This window comes from Rutidosis leptorrhynchoides, chromosome 3 (assembly GCF_046630445.1).
Source record: "Rutidosis leptorrhynchoides isolate AG116_Rl617_1_P2 chromosome 3, CSIRO_AGI_Rlap_v1, whole genome shotgun sequence".
In the NCBI taxonomy this organism is placed as follows: domain Eukaryota; kingdom Viridiplantae; phylum Streptophyta; class Magnoliopsida; order Asterales; family Asteraceae; genus Rutidosis; species Rutidosis leptorrhynchoides.
The window spans coordinates 496,365,621-496,384,304 of NC_092335.1; positions in this window are offsets into that span (position 1 = coordinate 496,365,621).

Here is an 18,684-nt window from a genome sequence, read left to right on the forward strand (position 1 = left end):
AAGATTCACGAGCAGAACTACACTACGCACGACCTTGAGTTAGGAGCTGTTGTCTTTGCACTCAAAATGTGGAGACACTACCTGTTTGGAACCAAGTTCACTATCTTCACTGACCATAAGAGTTTACAACACATATTCGATCAGAAGCAACTCAACATGAGACAACGACGTTGGATGGAACTACTTAATGATTATAACTGCGAACTTCAATACCATCTGGGCAAGACGAATGTTGTGGCAGATGCCTTGAGCAGAAAGGAGCGAGAGAAACCTCTTAGGGTTAAAGCGCTTAACATAGTTGTTCTTACGAATCTCACATCACAAATTCGCGAAGCACAATAAGAAGCCATGAAACAGGAGAATGTTGATGTTGAATTTCTCAAAGGGATGGATAAGAAGTTTGACATCAAGGAGGATGGAACACGGTACTTTGCTAACCGAATTTGGGTACTAAAGTTTGGTGGATTGAGAGAACTAGTGTTGGAGGAAGCACACAAGTCGAGATACTCAATTCATCCGAGATCAAATAAAATGTACCAAGATTTGAAGGCATTTTATTGGTGGCCGAACTTGAAAGCTAACATTGCTACTTATGTCGGAAAGTGCTTGACTTGCGCTAAAGTCAAGGCTGAGCATCAGAAGCCATCAGGATTACTGATTCAACCAGAGATTCCCCAGTGGAAGTGGGAAGGAATTTCCATGGACTTCATTACGAAACTGCCGAGAACGGCAGGAGGTCACGATACTATTTGGGTTATCGTGGATCATCTCACTAAGTCCGCGCACTTCTTACCGATAAGGGAAACTGATAAAATGGAGAAGTTGGCTCAAATCTACATTAAGGAAGTCGTCTCTAGGCATGGAGTGCCTATATCCATTATATCCGACCGCGACAGCAGATTTACTTCCAGGTTTTGGCAATCATTGCAGAAAGCAATGGGGACTCGTTTAGATATGAGTACAGCATATCACCCCCAGACGGATGGCCAGAGCGAACGAACTATTCAGACTTTTGAGGACATGTTGAGAGCGTGTGTCATTGATTTCGGAAACGGATGGGATAAGTATTTACCACTAGCTGAGTTCTCATACAATAACAGCTACCATGTGAGTATTAAAGCTGCACCATTTGAAGCATTGTATGGAAGGAAGTGTAGATCTCCCGTTTGTTGGAGCGAATTGGGAGATAGTCAGTTGACAGGTCCTGAGATTATTCAGGAGACAACTGAGAAAGTTCTACAGAATCAGGAACGACTGAGAATGGCTCGAAGTCGACAAAAGAGTTACGTCGATGTTAAACGGAAAGACATAGAGTTCCAAGTTGGAGACAAAGTTATGCTTAAAGTATCACCTTGGAAGGGTGTTGTACGATTTGGGAAACGAGGTAAACTGAGTCCTCGCTATGTTGGACCGTTTGAGATAACTGAAAGAGTTGGACCAGTAGCTTACAGACTGGAACTACCACAAGCACTCAGCGGTATTCATGATGTTTTCCATGTATCCAATCTAAAGAAGTGCGTAGCCGATGATAATTTGATTATTCCTTTAGAGGAACTACGTATCGACGACAAACTTCATTTCATTGAGGAACCTGTTGAAATCTTGGGCCGTGAGGTCAAACAGTTGAAGCAAAGCAGAATTCCTATCGTTAAAGTTCGGTGGAACGCGAGAAGAGGACCAGAGTTCACGTGGGAGTGTGAAGACCAGATGAGGCTGAAGTATCCGCAATTGTTTCCTGAGGAAACCACTTCAGCGGGCGATCACTAAAATTTCGGGACGAAATTTTCAATAACAGGTGGGTAATGTAACAACCCTGATTTCTCCGTTACTTTCGTTAACCTTCCGTTAGTTTATTTAACGGCGATTATTTAACTTTTATGTGTTTACGTGTATTAAATGCGTACTTGACCTTTGGAGGGTTTCAATAATTAATATGGGTTGGTATTAATTCAAATAAATATTTCGGATAATGAAATACGATAAAAACGATACGATTTTGATAATAGCTTTTTGAGCAACGAAACGCTCGGGTTTATTTTAATAATTAATTTTATTAATTATTAACTTTTTAAAATATTTAATTTATTGGGATTTTAATAAATTAAGCGATTGGTTGCGTGTAACGATCGGATTAGCGTTCCGGGCCTTCGGTACTACAAAACGACACTTAAAACGGACCACGAATACACTGGATTACAAAACGAGAGCCCGGGAACCCATGGTGGGCCCCATTCGGCCGACCCCTCCCCCTCCCCCTTTTATGTTTAATTTTTACTACTTGGAGGACTTATGTGCAATTTAGGATAATTAGGGCTAGTATTTAAGGCTTGTGTTTAACCTAAATACCATTAATAAAAATATAACGCAGTTTTCTTCTCTCCCTCTCCCCAAAACCGTCGACCACCATCACCCTACTACCACCATCAATTTTTGATTTTTAGATTAAACCTTGAACACGAAAGTTGCAATTCTCGATCTCCTCTACGCGTTGATATAATTCTTTTAGAGATCAAAGGTATAATTGCATGAACCCTAATTCTTAAAAATCTGATTTTTATAAAGTTTCATAGTTATGTTGTCAATTGCTTAAGTCTATACGCGTACGTGTTAATTGTAATCGTTATTTTGATTGTTTGATGCGCTAGGGTTTAAAAACGAATTTGTTATTGCATGATCAGTGATTTTAAGTTTTTCAAATATTAATTATTATGTTATAATCAGATTCCTTGCGAAAAACTATTGAGTTTAGGCTTTGGATTCGCTTGATTTCGTTTCCGTATGATTAAGTTATGTCGATTTGAATTATCGTTGTGTTATTGTTGCTTGATCGGAAATCTGGTATTGATAGAAAACGAATTAGCATGTGAGACTTATACCACTGGAAATATAATTTAAAAACACTCAAGTTAGACTAGGATATCATGTCGTTTGCTTATGTATAGCCCAAGATATGCTAGAATTAGTGTAAATGTAGTTTTATACAGCACTTGCATGAAAATAATCTTGTATGATAAAATGTGTTAACTTCTGTGATTGAATCTTTGCATATTTGAAAAGTAGACAAAAATTACTTCATCTTTTATGTATATATAATAGGCTAATTGTATCTATATCTTCGGATAATCGTATGCGAATGTGACTAACGAAATGGGAATCGAATCTGTAAATTGAACACGGTTTTGTACTTTGTGAATTTTGTATATTGATTGAGTATGTATACTTATGGAAAATAAAACTTAATATGATATGTGACTTATTGTTAGTTTATGTCAATCTCTGAAACCTTATGCATTGGGCACAATAGAGCCATACTTTATGTGAATTCTGATTTGAACTGAAAACTGAATGATCAACTTGCACGAATAAACTGTACAAATTGGCTAAACAAAAGTGGCTAGATTTTTGATATGTGTTACTTTGATTTGTCCTTGAACTATGGCCACTGGTCTTGTATCAATTGCATGTTTCTAACTCCGGTTATAGCCGAAATGAAATCAGTGCGTGGTCAGAAACTGACCTGGCAAACCCCAAATGTATTCCTTCTGATTCCTGACTTTTAATTGTCGTATGAGTCCCTGGACTTACTTTTTGGAATCGATTTTGAGTCTAATTATGATCTGGAGTTTGTCATATTTACTTAAATATTGAACTATGAGATAATGTGCTAAGTGTGCTACGTGTTCGTAAATTTGGTGCATGACGATAAACTGAAATTGTGAAAATGATTATTCATGACCTAAAACGTATTGTATGACTTAGGTTTGACATGTTGACCAATATTTAACATGAACCTACTGATGTTGACTTTATTTGACTACGTTGACCAAGTTTGACTTTTGGTTTGACTTCGGTTGACTTTGTTTGACTTGCATGATATAGTTGACTTTTACTTTAAATAGCGTCGAGTCGAGCAATAAGACAACGTACACTATGAAACCACACTTATATAAGATACATATATTGACCAACCTACATACGTATACTTAGGTTACACTACTCGTGTCTGAACCGTACAAGTCATTTGTCTTTCATTCCGAGCTTATTCAAAGGTGAGTCTACAGTCCCGCTTTTTACATGTTTTTAGGGATGAGAATACATGCAGTTATATTTACATTTTCAAATGCTTTATATTGACATGAGTACTACACATATGCATATTGAGTTTGTTCAAAAAGCCTCTAGCTTGAATACTTTTAATACCATTGGTAAGCACAATTTAGATGGACGAATCCGTTAGGTTGACAACCTCACCCACTATAAAAGCAGTGGTGCATTTACTTTGAACATTTAATACATCTGAACAATGTATAACATTTTACGAGGTAAGGTGGTTATAGTGGCTATACTCGGGTCTTTGCTAGTATTCAGGTGCTCGGTTTATGCTTGCGATAGAATCTTGTGGTCAATGAAATTAAACTATTTTTCTGATAACTGTTTTTCAGACATTGTTACGTTACTTTAAACCTGTAGATTCACCAACATTATTTGTTGACCTGTTTTTGCGTGTTGTTATTCTCAGGTCCTTAAGAGGTATGCTTCCGCTGTGTTTGCTGCATGTCTGGCCGTGGAGTCAGCATTTGATTTTAAAGAACATTATTTACTTTCGCATTTAAAACTTTTATACTGTTTAAATACTGTTGGCTTGTGGTTACAATCACAACAGTGTTTCTATTTTGGGATTTCTGACTTTTGTTTTTGAAAGTTATTAATTTAAATAAAATTAAATGCGATTGATTTAAACGTCTCATATAGAGGGCGTAACTGTTAACTGTGGGACCGGAATTAACACGTCGTCAGATGGTATTTTGGCGGGGTGTTATAGATTCCCATGTATAATTATCATATGTATATATAATATAATTTATAAATAATAAAGAATCCATAAAAGTTATTATATAATATATTATTATTATTAAATATTACATAATTGTTAATATATTATTAACAAGTTAAAATATAGTTGTTATAGTAACATTATTATTACTTTCATAATTATTGTTAAGACTAATATTAATAATAATAAATAATCTCAGTATTAGTTATATTATTATAGATAAGATATAGATATGCAATTTAACGCATTTAATTAGACATCTCTACTAATATTATTATTATTACTTTCATTAATATTATTAGAATAAGTACTTAATATTAAAAAAAGGGTTATTATTATTATTATGTATAATACATAATTATGAAATTTGATACAATTGATTTGTTATATTATTATTATTAGTATTATTGTTATCAATAATCATATCATAATTAGTAGTAAAATTACAAAAAGATTAAATTATTATTAAAGAATATTTATTATTACTATTACCTATATCAATACTAGTATTTTTAATATCATTATAGTTATTATTATTAGAAAATAACACAATCTATTATTAATATCATTAATATCGGTACTTCCATAATTAATAATCTTAGTAGTACAAAACAGTATTTTTAATTATTACTAATTATTATTATTATTATTATTATTATTAATGTATAATTACTTAATTATTAAAAATTAATTGTATAATTCATATTAATCAGATAGAGGGAATCGATTTGGCTTTACTTAGCTTTCCAGCTGTTGGTAAATCTTGTTTATATCTCAAAGTGGTTACAAATCAGTATCAATTGTACGAACCTGTTACTTTCAAAAATTACTTTATGATTTATTTATTTATTGGATATTCCTGATAAAAAAAATGTGTCGATTAAATTGGTTATATATTAAACGAATAGCTCGATGATTTTGATGAATACATTCAGTTCTTCTATCACCACTCTCAATTAAAAATCAAATCATCCCTTGTTCAATTTAAGAATTAAACAAATTTTTTTTTTTAACCGATACCTCTGTTTCTCCTTAATTTTCAAAACATACGAATTCGAAAATGATTTTTAAATATAATATTGCAGTGTTCTTAGAAATTGATTATGTAAACTATCTGCAATTATTTATCATCTAATTTTTCAAAATAAATCCTAAAACGGAGGTCAAAGTTATTTTAAAGAAAAGTCAAATAGTCCGTTTTTAATCAAATTCGATTTCGTTTTTAGGTTTTAAGTTAAATTGTGGATACAGAAAGATTCTATGGAAGAATTAAAACTTATTTCATGTAGAAAATTTGTTCTAAAACTGCCTAGAAATCAAAATCGCGAATTGAGTTCTATCCTCTTCACAGCGACGGTTAAATTTTATTTTAATCAATAACAACCACAATAGATTACCTCTGGTTCGTTTAAAAAGTTAAAAACATATTGTATTTGAAAGGACCCGTCCTAATCCATCCGGACGAAGTCCATATTGATTATAAACGATTCACAACAGTTGATTACATCGCGAGGTATTTGACCTCTATATAATACATTTTACAAACATTGCATTCGTTTTTGAAAAGACAATCTTTCATTACAACAAAAGTTGACGGCATGCATACCATTTTATAATATATTTAACTATAACTGATTTAATAATAATCTTGATGATCTCAACGACTCGAATGCAACGTCTTTTGAAATATGTCATGAATGACTCCAAGTAATATCTTTAAAATGAGTAATTACACAGCGGAAAATTTCTTTCGTACCTGAGAATAAACATGATTTACAGTGTTAACCAAAAGGTCGGTGAGTTCATTAGTTTAACATAAATAATCATTTCATAATTTTAATAGACCACAAGATTTCATATTTCCATTTCTCATAAACATACGTCCCATGCATAGAGACAAAAATATCATTCATATGGATTGAACACCTGGTAACCGACATTCACAATATGCATATAAGAATATCCCCATCATTCCGGGATCCTCCATCGGACATGATATAAATTTTGAAGTACTAAAGCATCCGGTACTTTGGATGGGGCTTGTTGGGCCCGATAGATCTATCTTTAGAGTTCGCGTCAATTAGGGTGTCTGTTCCCTAATTCTTAGATTACCAGACTAAAAAGGGGCATATTCGGTTTAATAATCCAGCCATAGAATGTAGTTTTAAGTACTTGTGTCTATTTCGTAAAACAGTTATAAAAGCAGCGCATGTATTCTCAGTCCCAAAAATATATATTGCAAAAGCATTTAAAAAGGGAATAATGAAACTCACGTATTGTATTTTGTAGTAAAAATACATATGACGACATTGAACAAGTGTAGGGTTGACCTCGGATTCACAAACCTATATCATTTGTATATATATATATTAATACATATACAGGAAATCTCATAAATTTTCCTTTATTAATTGTATATTATTTATGTGTTTGTAGTTTATATAATTTATACTAAATTCCATTTAAAATATATACATATATTATATCTTAAAGTATATGTTATATTTACTTATTTTATATATATTTAAGATGGTTAAAATTTATACATTTAGTTATATTGATATATCCACATATATATACATAATTGTTTAGTATTATATTTATAAATTAATAGTTTGTTACATGTAAGTTTTTTTATATATATATAAAAAAATATTAATAGGTTTGTTATATATAGTTACATGTAATACTGATATAAGTATAGTATATGTAATAAGTATATTTTATAAAATAAAAAAAAATGATAATTTTGTTATTATTTGGTTACTAATACACATAATAATAACTTTATTAATAATGGTAATAATAATAATAATAAATATTATTTTAATGATGCTTATGTTAATAATGATAATAATAATACTAATAACAAAAAAAATGATACTAATACTAATATTTAAGGAAAATAATAATAAATTTTATTAATTTCAAACTACTAATAATAATAACAATAACGTTCCTAATTATGTTAATAATAATAATAGTTATATTTAGTAACAACCATAATAATATTACTTTTAATTATTTTAATAAACATATTACTAGTATTGATAATAACAACTAATAATAACAATAATTGATAATAATAATAATACAAATAATAGTAAATATAAAGGGTTACAACCTTTGATGAGAAGTCCAAAAAAAAAGCTGCTGTCGGGACTCGAACCCACGACCTCTCGATAACACAACACCTCCAACAACCACTCTTACGTTTCATTCATTCTGACTTAAATCGCACAAATAAATATATAGCTCGTGCGTCTGTTTCTTTCCTTATTTTCTCTAAACTCACCGAAACCATCCAGTTTTATGTATCTGGCCCATCTTTTATTTCAGCCCAACAATCAAATCAGTCCACTTGTTTAGTCCATTAACTAATTAAAGAAACCTAATGTAAAGTCTATTAATAGAAGGAAGCCCAAGTTGTTGAGTGGTCCAAATAAAAAATCTCGTTCATTGATCCAGTAAAAAAAATAAAATAAACGATAGGCATGTATTAACAGTCGAAGGTATACCGTAAGGTTTAGATTGGGTTTGCTTCGAATAGGGAGAGAACCGACAGATTCATCATCATCACGTATCATCATCTTTATCTCATCATGTTATCGATCAACGTATCATGATCTTTATCTCATCATATTATCATCATCGTGACACTATGGTATTTAATCATAATCATCATCAATATTTGTAAGTTCAAACGCGTATGGCAGCAACAGCAATAGCTTAAATGAAAACAGCAATTTTGCTGTAGCAACGAACAACAAGAAAAGAAAAAAAATAAAGGGTTCGGTTGTGTGGTGTTTTAACGTGGTTCGAATAAACAGAAAAAGAAGTAAAAACCATGGTGACGGTTGACGAAAGGGTTGAAGTAGAAACAGTTTATAGTGACAGTAGGAAAACGATATAGTTGGTGTTTCACTAGCAAGTTTAGGAGGGAGAGAGAGATAAAGAGAGTGGTTGATGATGGTGATCGTGAGATGGTCTCCAGTGGTTTATGATGATCATGTACGAGTGTAGGGGTGGAGATGGTGATACCTTGGTGGTTGTGGTGATGGTTATATGGGTGACGATATGGATTAATCAAATGGATGAGATGGTTGTTTGTTGGTGGCTTTGACAAAATAGTGATGGGTTTGATGATTGAGGTTCATGATAGTTTCAATTGTATTGCAGGTGGTGGTTTCGTTGAGTGTCCAAAGTTGATCGTGGTGTTATCAATCGAACAAGAACTAACACTAGTTGTTGAATGGTGTTTGTTTGATCCGAACAAGAGACGAGAAAAAAAAAATAGTAGCATCTAATAGATGCAGCAACTTTTAGTAAGGGTTGTTCAATGATGGTGTACATGTGTAGTCTTGCTTGTAGACAGTAGCAACATGAACTACTAGGTTTGAGTTTGATTTAATAACTTAATTTGTAGAACTCAAAAGTTGTGCAGTATAGTGGATAGTTGGTGGTGATAATCATGCAATATGTTTATATATAAATATGAGTTCTCCCACTTGTATGAAATATCAACGGAAAGATAACAATAATAATAATAATATAATAATAATAATAATTGAAACTAGAAAACATGTGCGATGAATAATTAGCCGCCTTCTACCGACAGTTGAATTACGGAATGCTAAATCGTGCTCCGTTGAATAATCAGTGGCGGATAAAGGTCGTTAGAAAAATACCAAATTTTTAAATTAACTATCTTTATTTATTTCAGTCATTATGGCGTAAAATTTGATCCTTAATTTATTAAATAAAAATTACATCAACTGTCCCTCTCATTTTTGGGTAAAATATAAAAAGTTTTAAAACTTAATCAATAATTCCTAAATACACTTTTAATAAGCCTAAAATTTATAGAACTCATTTTCGGATCACCGTTTATTTTAAAATTACATAAGTTTGAATTTAACTTGCTTAATATCAATCGAAACATCAAACGAGTATTACAATCATCTAATATTTATTTTTAATATACTTTACATATATATATATATATATATATATATATATATATATATATATATATATATATATATATATATATATATATATATATATATATATATATATGTGTGTGTGTGTGTGTGTGTGTATTTATTTTAGTAATTATATTATATTTTATTTTTATTTTACATAGTTAACTAAAGCATATAATATTTTAAATTTAGTCTTCAAATATATAACTATCTATATATATATATATTGAAATATATATTTATCTATTTACAAATAGTTTTTCGTGAATCGACGAGAACAGTCGAAGGTCAAATGATTATATGAACATCGTTTCAAAATTTTCTAGACTCAACATTACATACTTTGCTTATCGTATCGAAATTATATAAAGATTAAGTTTAAATTTAGGCGGAAAATCCCGGGTCGTCACAGTACCTACCCGTTAAAGAAATTTCATCCCGAAATTTGAGTGGGGTGGTCATGGTTAACAATAAAAATGTTTTCATGACGAATATGGGTTGATAAATAGAGTTTTATCATCATTGAGTAATGTGGATAAAATGATTCGATTAATCGAAGCGCATGAATGAAGCTATCACAAAAGATCGAGATGAAGAAATGGAGATTTTTCATAACTTTTGACGTAGTCGCGATTAAATTCCGGAATTCAGGGATTTAAAGAAGATCTTCGAAATCTGAGAGATTTGATTCTTCGGCGAATAAGGAGGTTAAGATCTCTATAATTAAATACGGTGATCTGCCTCGATTATTCTATCTGCTATTTCCATTATAAATTAAACTTCTCCATTCCATTATTCTCACCATTCCTATATTTTTTTTTTATTTTTTTTTTAGGTCATACATCCAAAAGATTGTGAAAATGCTTAGTCCAGTTCTAATCCCTAATATTTTCCTAATTATCATTTCTGTCATTCTTCTTTTCAATCTTCCACTAGAAAATCTGTTTACTTTTAATATAACCTTGGGGTGATATTATTCTTAATTATGCCGTGTCTTTATATTGCGATAAACATTAATATACACGGTTTGTAATTCCTGGGTTTGTGATCGGCTTTATATTTTCCTTTATTTTTCGGAGCTCCATGCTCTTGTTTTCTCTTCCCGACCCCAGGTCAAGCGAATAATGGTCCAGAATTCGTAGATATAGAGTTTCAAATGATTATAATGTTCTAAGCAGGGTGGAACGTGATAGCACGATTTGATTTTTAAATTTATCAAAATTACAGAAGGTAGAACTATCAAGAATATATTCTTCTTGATATGTTCGGAGGTTATGTAGAATGAAAGAGTTATGTAACATAACACATGATGACGTTATGATCTGTGAATCATCATGTTTCATTAGAAACTCAGCATGACTTACTGTAATATAATCACGTTGATCAAGTGTCATTATATTATACTAACTCATGCATCAATTCCCAACATTACTTCAATACCATTCATATTTTAAGCTCAAAAGTTTACAGAATATAGAAACTAACAGTTTCTATATAATGTAATACTGATATCATGAAGAGATTAATGCTTTCAGATAAGAATAGTTATAAAAATATCTCCAGAAATATGGAGGATATTTATAATGAAAGATACGATAATATCTCGAAATATCTAAGATCAGCGGATGATAGAAACTATTGTCTGCAAGGGTTTAGAGTAAGGAGCAAGATATTCACTAAAGACTTTAGCGGACATTGAATCATTTGGATTCTTTGAAGTCAAACTTATTCTTTGTGATTTGTCCACGGCTTTCTTCATAGTTTCGCATAACCTGTTTTTCGGTACTAAATTTTCTCTTGAATGTTTCGATTATAATGATACACAGGAAGCACGAAGAGGTATATAAATTCGGACGAGAATATTTTTGAAAATATCCTCAGAAATATCGAAGATATTGATGATGATATTTTGGAATTTCTAAGTTCGATGGTTGATGGAGAAAGATTTTTTTTTTCCGCAAGATTTTAACATGACTTCAGAACAAGATATTCTATAAAGATTTCAACGGATCCAGAATTATCTGGATTCTTTGAATATAGGGTATGGTCCTTATATTTGTCCTTGGTCTCCTTTATGGTTAACTCTATCCGTTTTCCAGTTCCAACGTTTCTGAGCTTTTTCAACATATTATTCTTTATCATCAAACTTCCGATGATTAAGGTCGTTTACGGTTGTCTACGGTTTCTGCTGCTTCATTAAGCTTTTTCAACATTCAAAGTATTGATTTATAGACTGGGTGCTTTTCAGAATTTCAGAATTGGAATTCGTAAATCCAGGAAATATAAGTTATATATATATATATATATATATATATATATATATATATATATATATATATATATATATATATATATATATATATATATATAATTGTTGTCATAGAATCGCTGAGAATTTCTAGATTATCGATTGATGCCTTCCGGTACTTGGTATGGTAATTATCGTTACAAGATACTGATGAGTTCATGATAAGACTTCAATAGATAAATATATTGATTTGTCGTAGAGATTTGAGTCAATGAGCAACGAGGTGGCTGGTACGTCTGCTGGTAATATAGTGGAATATAAAAGAATTTTCCGGTATCAAAAGGGTAATCGTATATATCAGGATTATAGTAAGGCTACTTTGAATGAAAAGTCGAAGTTGACTTGTTGGAGCTGTGACAAAATTGGCTAATTTGAAAAGGGATTGCAAAGTTAATTTGGGTAATAATAACACCAAAGGAATTAACACAGCTATGTGTTAAACGTTTACTCAGTTTTTGAGAGTTTTTCAGGTGCATAATTATATGCATAAATCTTTTCTCTCGTAGATGAAGTGCGGTTGGTTCATCCTTTCGATTGAGATGTTTTCAAGAATCATGAAAGGTTTGAACGCAGATTGTAATCGTCAAGATACAAATGAGGTTTTAGATGAAATCAAGTGGCAGACTTGAAGAATTGTTTAGTTTCATGTGTTTTAATCAATATTTTAATTCATTTTAATTGTTCAATGTTATTAGTCCACGGTCGATAGTCCACAAATAACAGTCCAATAGTTCATATATAACTTAATATATAATATTCGAATTAATTAATATGTATTGTGACCCGTGTACATGTCTCAGACTCGATCACAACTCAAAGTATATATATTATTATAGAATCAACCTCAACCCTGTATAGCTAACTCCCGCATTACTGCATATAGAGTGTCTATGGTTATTCCAAATAATATATATAGATGGGTCGATATGATATGTCAAAACCTTGTATACGTGTCCCGATATTTAAAGTGCGTAAAATAAATAACAGAAATTAAATGACGATAAATAAAATTGCGAGAATATAAATTGCGATAAATAAACTGCGATAAATAAATTGCGATAATTAAATTGCGATAAATAAATTGCGATAAAATAAAATGTAATACGGAATTAATAGTTAGCTAGGAACCGTTAGCTAGGATCTTGTTAGCGTGATTTCTTAACAAAATTTCATATTGTTAATTAGTCTGTTTCTAATCAATTTTTATTGTGTCCATTATTTCTTCATTATGCCACTTGTTGGATTCTGATAGGTCAAAATCCAAATATGAAATTTGATGAAAATGGTTATTCTGCGGTGAACGGATACGTATAACGGTGGTTGTAAGTAGGATAGTAAATGACTGTTGAATCAGATTCGAATAATGTACAGTTTAACTTATTAATGTGAAATCTAAATATTCCTCAGGTATTACCTACCCGTTAAAATATTTTCACCATTAACAGTTTGTACGAAAGAATTTTTTTAATTACAATCTTTATGAAAATATACTTACATATATTTTCTCTTCAGATGTAATCATGGATTTAATGAGTTAATATGATATTAATCTCATTTGATTTACCGTTTGACAAGAATATAAAATCTCTAAAACATTAGAGATTACATAATCGCCATGTCGAACGAAGATAATTGATGTAGAATGATATATAGTATGATGATTATAATCGAGGTACAGAATGAGATGTTGAAGCGTGTGTTGTTGATGGTACTGGTGTTGTTACTGATGGTACTGTTGGTGCCGGTGATGTTGCTGAAGCTGGTATGTTTTGCACTATATTTTACAAGGCTACAACTCGGGCGCGAAGCTCGTTGACTTCTTCTATTACTCCGGAATGATTGTCGGTCGGAACGAGTGGATGAATAAGGTTTAGAATCTAAGTTATGATATAGTCGTGGTGAGATATTCGAGAAATGAGGGTGAAAATGGTGTTACGAACAGGTTCGCCGGTAAGTGCTTCAGGTTCTTCGCCAAAAGGTGAATTCGGTTAGTGGAAGGGATCGCCTTCTGCACGTCTCCATTGATTAAGTCGACTACGAATCCATCAGATGAATTGGGGATGGATGATTGGTTGATTCATTCTGCTGACGTTTATTCCGGAGCTTAGATGACTATCCATTCGGAATAACTGTCGGGATAACTCTCGAAATAGCTGTCGAAATCCGAGGGACTCGAATTAGTTGAAGGATTCATCTCGTATGATCAGATAAAGGATTTTCGATAAGAAATAGATTATAGGATGTAGATTAGTATCCTGCAATACATAATTTACATATGCATATGTAATACTAAAATCTCATAAGTTACGGAGGAATCTACGGAAGCTGTCAGGTAAAGATAACAATAACAGATACGCTAAGATATGAATTAGCAGATACGCTAAGATATGAATTAGTAGATATGCTAAGATATGAATTTTGTCTATACACTATTCATGCAGTCATTGCAATAAGATGTGTCTAGACTAAGAATAATAAGCAGGTAATTTACTAAGGATGATAAACAAATGATTTCTGACAAAAATGATAAGCAAAACTTTTGACATGCAGACACGGTCGAAGTCCAGACTCACTAATGCATCCTAATGACTTATCAGTTAGACACACTAATGCAGACCCGGTTCACTAAGACCACCGCTCTGATACCAACTGAAAGGACCCGTCCTAATCCATCCGGACGAAGTCCATATTGATTATAAACGATTTACAACAGTTGATTACATCGCGAGGTATTTGACCTCTATATAATACATTTTACAAACATTGCATTCGTTTTTGAAAAGACAATCTTTCATTACAACAAAAGTTGACGGCATGCATACCATTTTATAATATATTTAACTATAACTGATTTAATAATAATCTTGATGATCTCAACGACTCGAATGCAACGTCTTTTGAAATATGTCATGAATGACTCCAAGTAATATCTTTAAAATGAGTAATTACACAGCGGAAAATTTCTTTCGTACCTGAGAATAAACATGATTTACAGTGTCAACCAAAAGGTTGGTGAGTTCATTAGTTTAACATAAATAATCATTTCATAATTTTAATAGACCACAAGATTTCATATTTCCATTTCTCATAAACATACGTCCCATGCATAGAGACAAAAATATCATTCATATGGATTGAACACCTGGTAACCGACATTCACAATATGCATATAAGAATATCCCCATCATTCTGGGATCCTCCATCGGACATGATATAAATTTTGAAGTACTAAAGCATCCGGTACTTTGGATGGGGCTTGTTGGGCCCGATAGATCTATCTTTAGAGTTCGCGTCAATTAGGGTGTCTGTTCCCTAATTCTTAGATTACCAGACTAAAAAGGGGCATATTCGGTTTAATAATCCAGCCATAGAATGTAGTTTTAAGTACTTATGTCTATTTCGTAAAACAGTTATAAAAGCAGCGCATGTATTCTCAGTCCCAAAAATATATATTGCAAAATCATTTAAAAAGGGAATAATTAAAATCACGTATTGTATTTTGTAGTAAAAATACATATGACGACATTGAACAAGTGTATGGTTGGCCTCGGATTCACAAACCTATATCATTTGTATATATATATATTAATACATATACAGGAAATCTCATAAATTTTCCTTTATTAATTATATATTATTTATGTGTTTGTAGTTTATATAAGTTATACTAAATTCCATTTAAAATATATACATATATTATATCTTAAAGTATATGTTATATTTACTTATTTTATATATATTTAAGATGGTTAAAATTTATACATTTAGTTATATTGATATATCCACATATATATACATAATTGTTTAGTATTATATTTATAAATTAATAGTTTGTTACATGTATGTTTATATATATATATATATATATATATATATAAATATTAATAGGTTTGTTATATATAGTTACGTGTAATACTGATATAAGTATAGTATATGTAATAAGTATATTTTATAAAATAAAATAAAAATGATAATTTTGTTATTATTTGGTTACTAATACACATAATAATAACTTTATTAATAATGGTAATAATAATAATAATAATAAATATTATTTTAATGATGCTTATGTTAATAATGATAATAATAATACTAATAACAAAAACAATGATACTAATACTAATATTTAAGGAAAATAATAATAAATTTTATTAATTTCAAACTACTAATAATAATAACAATAACGTTCCTAATTATGTTAATAATAATAATAGTTATATTTAGTAACAACCATAATAATATTACTTTTAATTATTTTAATAAACATATTACTAGTATTGATAATAACAACAAATAATAACAATAATTGATAATAATAATAATAATAATACAAATAATAGTAAATATAAAGGGTTACAACCTTTGATGAGAAGTCCAAAAAAAAAAAAGCTGCTGCCGGGACTCGAACCCACGACCTCTCGATAACACAACACCTCCCACAACCACTCTTCCGTTTCATTCATTCTGACTTAAATCGCACAAATAAATATATAGCTCGTGCGTCTGTTTCTTTCCTTATTTTCTCTAAACTCACCGAAACCATCCAGTTTTATGTATCTGGCCCATCTTTTATTTCAGCCCAACAATCAAATCAGTCCACTTGTTTAGTCCATTAACTAATTAAAGAAACCCAATGTAAAGTCTATTAATAGAAGGAAGCCCAAGTTGTTGAGTGGTCCAAATAAAAAATCTCGTTCATTGATCCAGTAAAAAAAATAAAATAAACGATAGGCATGTATTAACAGTCGAAGGTATACCGTAAGGTTTAGATTGGGTTTGCTTCGAATAGGGAGAGAACCGACAGATTCATCATCATCACGTATCATCATCTTTATCTCATCATGTTATCGATCAACGTATCATCATCTTTATCTCATCATATTATCATCATCGTGACACTATGGTATTTAATCATAATCATCATCAATATTTGTAAGTTCAAACGCGTATGGCAGCAACAGCAATAGCTTAAATGGAAACAGCAATTTTGCTGTAGCAACGAACAACAAGAAAAGAAAAAAAATAAAGGGTTCGGTTGTGTGGTGTTTTAACGTGGTTCGAATAAACAGAAAAAGAAGTAAAAACCATGGTAACGGTTGATGAAAGGGTTGAAGTAGAAACAGTTTATAGTGACAGTAGGAAAATGATATAGTTGGTGTTTCACTAGCAAGTTTAGGAGGGAGAGAGAGATAAAGAGAGTGGTTGATGATGGTGATCGTGAGATGGTCTCCGGTGGTTTATGATGATCATGTACGAGTGTAGGGGTGGAGATGGTGAAACCTTGGTGGTTGTGGTGATGGTTATATGGGTGACGATATGGATTAATCAAATGGATGAGATGGTTGTTTGTTGGTGGCTTTGACAAAATAGTGATGGGTTTGATGATTGAGGTTCATGATAGTTTCAATTGTATTGCAGGTGGTGGTTTCGTTGAGTGTCCAAAGTTGATCGTGGTGTTATCATTCGAACAAGAACTAACACTAGTTGTTGAACGGTGTTTGTTTGATCCGAACAAGAGACGAGAAAAAAAAATAGTAGCATCTAATAGATGCAGCAACTTTTAGTAAGGGTTGTTCAATGATGGTGTACATGTGTAGTCTTGCTTGTAGACAGTAGCAACATGAACTACTAGGTTTGAGTTTGGTTTAATAACTTAATTTGTAGAACTCAAAAGTTGTGCAGTATAGTGGATAGTTGGTGGTGATAATCATGCAATATGTTTATATATAAATATGAGTTCTCCCACTTGTATGAAATATCAACGGAAAGATAATAATAATAATAATAATAATAATATAATAATAATAATAATTGAAACTAGAAAACATGTGCGATGAATAATTAGCCGCCTTCTACAGACAGTTGAATTACAGAATGCTAAATCGTGCTCCGTTGAATAATCATTGGCGGATAAAGGTCGTTAGAAAAATACCAAATTTTTAAATTAAATATCTTTATTTATTTCAGTCATTATGGCGTAAAATTCGATCCTTAATTTATTAAATAAAAATTACATCAACTGTCCCTCTCATTTTTGGGTAAAATATAAAAAGTTTTAAAACTTAATCAATAATTCCTAAATACACTTTTAATAAGCCTAAAATTTATAGAACTCATTTTCGGATCACCGTTTATTTTAAAATTACATAAGTTTGAATTTAACTTGCTTAATATCAATCAAAACATCAAACGAGTATTACAATCATCTAATATTTATTTTTAATATACTTTACATATATATATATATATATATATATATATATATATATATATATATATATATATATATATATATATATATATATATATATATATATATATATATATATATATATATATATGTATTTATTTTAGTAATAATAAATTTTTTTTTACATAGTTAACTAAAGCATATAATATTTTAAATTTAGTCTTCAAATATATAACTATCTATATATATATTGAAATATATATTTATCTATTTACAAATAGTTGTTCATGAATCGACGAGAACAGTCGAAGGTCAAATGATTATATGAACATCGTTTCAAAATTTTCTAGACTCAACATTACATACT